Source organism: Dioscorea cayenensis, chromosome 7, assembly GCF_009730915.1.
Source record: "Dioscorea cayenensis subsp. rotundata cultivar TDr96_F1 chromosome 7, TDr96_F1_v2_PseudoChromosome.rev07_lg8_w22 25.fasta, whole genome shotgun sequence".
In the NCBI taxonomy this organism is placed as follows: Eukaryota; Viridiplantae; Streptophyta; class Magnoliopsida; order Dioscoreales; family Dioscoreaceae; genus Dioscorea; species Dioscorea cayenensis.
This window is the reverse complement of record NC_052477.1, coordinates 15,412,630-15,417,102: the sequence shown is the minus strand read 5'-3', so window position 1 is coordinate 15,417,102 and position 4,473 is coordinate 15,412,630. Positions and strand designations below refer to the sequence as shown.

General features: G+C 38.9%; 1 non-coding gene across 1 annotated transcript; it reads left to right on the top strand.

Moving 5' to 3' along the window:
- Positions 1-2,840: 2,840 nt before the first annotated feature.
- Positions 2,841-2,946, top strand: LOC120266033. Its single transcript, XR_005537877.1, has one exon. It is a non-coding gene; the product is annotated as a small nucleolar RNA R71 (small nucleolar RNA).
- Positions 2,947-4,473: the final 1,527 nt, after the last annotated feature.

Below are 4,473 nucleotides of genomic sequence, written 5' to 3'. Positions count from 1 at the left end.
ATTTTCTCTATGACCTCCACCTTTGCTTTATCAACTTCAATCCCACGCTTGGACACCACATGTCTTAGCACAATGCCGTCATGTAGCATAAAATGGCACTTCTCCCAATTAAGGATGAGTTTTATTTCTTGACACCTGTATAGCACCTTAGACAAGTTAGCTAAGCATTCATCAAAGGTTGTGCCATACACCGAAAAATCATCCATAAAAATCTCCATAATGTTTTCAATAAAATCTGAAAAAATGGCGGTCATGCAACGTTGAAAGGTGGCGGGAGCATTACAAAGGCCAAATGGCATCCTCCTATAGGTAAAAGTGCTATAGGGACAAGTGAATGTGGTCTTGTGTTGGTCACTAGGATGGATAGGAATTTGGTAAAAACCAAAAAATCCATCTAAATAACAAAAATGGGAGTGTTTAGCCAACCTTTCAAGCATTTGGTCTATAAAAGGGAGTGGGTAGTGATCTTTCCTTGTTGCTTTGTTCAATTTCCTATAATCAATTCACATCCTCCAACCTATGACCATTCTAGTTGGTATTAATTCATCATTTTCATTCTTCACAACAATCATGCCTCTTTTTTTGGGAACTACTTGTACCGGGCTAACCCATTCACTATCGGAGATTGAGTAAATCACACCGGCATCAAGCAATTTGAGCACTTCTTTCCTAAAAACTTCTTTCATATTAGGATTCAATCTTCTTTGGTGCTCAATGGAATTGTAATCAGATTAAAATAAATTCTATGCATACAAACTAAAGGTTGTATCCCTTTCAAATCATCAATGGTGTATCCTATGGTCTTTTGGTGTAATCTAATCTCATTTAGAAGTTTTATAGATTCTGTCTTGCTTAGATTGCAATTAATAATCACAAGATATGTGGAATTAGGTCCAAAGAACTCATACCTGAGAGTAGATGGGAGAGGTTTTAATTCTACCTTTGGAGCTTTACATTCTTCTGGGTTTTGTACTCTGGAAATTGGCTCCAAAATTTTAGTTTCGGCCTGCTAGTGCTGCAAAAATTCCTTGGGCTGTAGTAGCTGTGCATAATATCTAATGTCACCATCTTCATCATCTTCCAGCTCATCTTGTACCAAAGATAACTAGAGTGGATCCTTGGGAAAGTATTTCGGCAACTCCCTTTTGATAGCTTGTTCAAGTAAATCAACCCTACAACAAGAGTTTTCAACAAAAGAACACTTAACAGAATTAGCCAACTCAAATTCCACTTTTTCTTCACTAATAGTTAAAGAAATTTTGCCATTTTTGACATCAATAAGTGCCCCTGCAGTAGCCAAGAAAGGCCTTCCAAGAATGATTAGAATTTGAGTGTCTTCTTCCATGTCTAACACCACAAAATCGGAAGGTACAGAGAATTTACCAACCTTGAATGTCTTCAAGAATACCTATTGGGTGTTTGACGGATCGATCTATGAGTTACAAGGAAATTGTTGTCGGCTTCAACTCACCCATGTCTAGTTTTTTGCACACCGACAAAGGCATTAAGCTAACACTTGTACCAAGATCACATAAAGCCTTTCAAAGCTTGTTGTCCCAATTTCACACAAGATAGAGAAACTACTCGAATCCTTTAGCTTTGGAGATAATTTGTTTTGAATTAAGGCGTTGCACTCTTTTATTAATTCCACTATTTTATATTCTTCCAATCTCCTTTTCTTGGATAAAATATCTCTAAAGAATTTCGCATGTGACGGCATTTGTTGCAAGGCTTCTGTGAAAATAACATTGATGTATAGCTTCTTGAGAACCCCCAAAAACCTTCCAAATTGTTTGTCTAGCTTAGCCTTGGCTAATCTTTGTGGAAGGGCACAGGTGGTGTGTAAGGCTTCAGAGGTGTGTATCTCGATGCTTTATCAACCTTTTCTGCATTTGTATGATTTGGTTCTGCTATTTGTTGTGGTATTTCATTTTCTTCAGCTGGATTCACCCCAACATTTTCATTTTCAGCTTGTGTCGACTTAGGATCTTCCAATTGCTTGCCACTTCCTAAGGTTATGGCCTTGCAATGTTCATTTGGATTACTTTTTGGTTTTCCTGGAAACATTATTTTGGGTCTTGATGAAGAACTCACCTGTTGAGCAATTTGGTTGTCTAGCATTTTATTGTGTGTCACTAAGGAGTTGACCTTGGAAATGAGTTGCCGAATTGCTTCATTTATGACTAGAGTTTGTTGCCTGAATTCTTCATTTTGTTTAGCTTGTCCTACAACAAAATTCTCTAACAAGGCCTCTAAATTTGATTTCTGCACTGGTTGTGGATTGAAAATCCTCTGCTGAAATCCTAGTGGTTGTCTAGAAACATTAAAGTTGAGGTTTTGGTCAAAATGGGATTATTGCTTTTGTAAGAAAGCTTGGGATTATTTCGCCAACCGGGATTGTAGGTATTAGAATATGGATTATTTTGTGTCCTTTCGCTGAAATTATTGAGATAATTCACTTGCTCCATTGATGGTTCTGAAGTGGAAGATGCGATCAACTAACAATTTGAAGCCGAATGTCTTGTGCAACCACAAATTTCACATGTAACATTGGCGGCACATGGAACATTCACATTGAGTTTGTCAAACTTTTGAGTTAGAGCATCCACCTTGGCTGCTATTAGGTTTAAGGTTTTCCACATCATGTCTTCCTACAGATTTTGGAATGGTGTATCTTTCACATGACCATTGGTAGTGGATGAGCGCTATGTCTTCAATCAAATTATAGGCGTCATCTACACTTTTGTTCATCAAAGTTCCTCATGATGTAGCATCAACTGAAAATGCGGGCGTTATAATTTTATCCACTATAGAAGTTTTGCACAACTAGCCATTTCTCCAAGCCATGGTGTGGGCATAATCTCATTAACTCGTTGAACTTATCCCAAGATTCATACAATGATTCACCATCTTTTGAGAAAAACCAGTGATTTGGTTCCACAGCTGGGTTGTTTTGCTTGGTAGAAAGTATTTAGAGAGAAAAACTTGGAGTCATTGGTCCCATGTTCTGATAGAACCTTCAAGAAGTGAATGTAACCAAGCTCGAGCCTTATCCCGTAAGGAGAAAAAAAAAGTCTGAGCCTAAAGGCATCTTATGGGACTCCATTGAGCTTAATGGTGTCGCAATATTCAAGGAAAATAGAGAGGCGGAGGTGCGGATCTTCTACCGGTGAACCTCCAAATTTGATTTTGTTGAATTAAAGATATGAGGGTCGGTTACAGTTGAAAATTGTTTGCTTTGACAGGTGGTCTTGCAATACTAGAATACAATCCTTGAGCACTTGGGGCTGCTAATTCCCTCAAAGTCTTATTATTATCTTCCACGTTTGATGCGTGTAAGGTTTCTTTAAGCTTTGCTCTCCTTTGATATTGAAGTCAAAATCCATCTCAAATTCTTTATCTGGTTCCAACAAACTTCCGAGACTTTGAGTTCTTTGCTGATAAGTGCTTGTGTGATAAGAATGCAAAGTGTTCTTTCCTTACAATGAGCATTACTTTTATCAGGTTTAAGCTCTTATACATGTGTATTTGTGTTATTTTGCACATGTACCGTTGTGAAGCTATGTTTTAAGAAAAAAAACCAAAAGTAGATCGTGTACGCACTATTTGGTGGAATCTTAGAAGCAATAACGCGAAGACACAAGTGGGGCTCTAAGATACGTGAATGTGTGCCCACCTCCATGTATTTCAAGCCATTACAATGAGTTGGAGGGGCACGAAGGCAGTCACATATGCGTATCCTAACTTGTGCAATGATAGCAAGATCTTCACCAATGAAACCGTTTATTGAAGAAGCGACGTGATCTACGGTATAAACTTGTGCTTCGAAAATGTTGCCTCGATGAAAAGTGGATTCGGGAGTGTTTTTGGTGGGAGTACTGTAGCAGATTACTATAGCAAAACAATGTATCAGTTACTGTTCATAGCCGGCCGAAAATCAGAATTTCAGAGAATTCACACGGGCGTGTGGAAATTCCACAAGCCAGTGTGGATGCTTGATTCTATCCCTTTAAAAGCAGGGATTCAGCCCTAATTTTTCTATCTTTTCTTCCACATTTCCCCATCTTTGGAGACGCCGGTGGCTAGGCTTTGGAAAGGCTTTCGCAAGGCTTTGGAAAGGTTTGACGGCCTTCGACACCACGTTTCCTTCGGAAGAGAGCTATTGGGGGAGCTTTCATCTGCACCGATCCGGCGAGGTGTGCCCTAGGTTTGACGAGGGGACCTTTGAAGAAGATGCGGCCGATCCCCAAAACCTTCGACACGAACACAAAGGGGGTTTCATTCATGGATTGCATCTCTATACTTTTGATTTCATTATCTATTGTATTTTGCTCCATGGAGAGCTAAACTCCTAGTGGGTACTTGGGTATTTGTGAACCCTAGGATGTATTCATTTCATGGAATCCCTTTATTATGCTTTCAATTAATTGATGTTTATTGTGAGTTCCAAACTTGTAGGCTTTATTGTTTGAA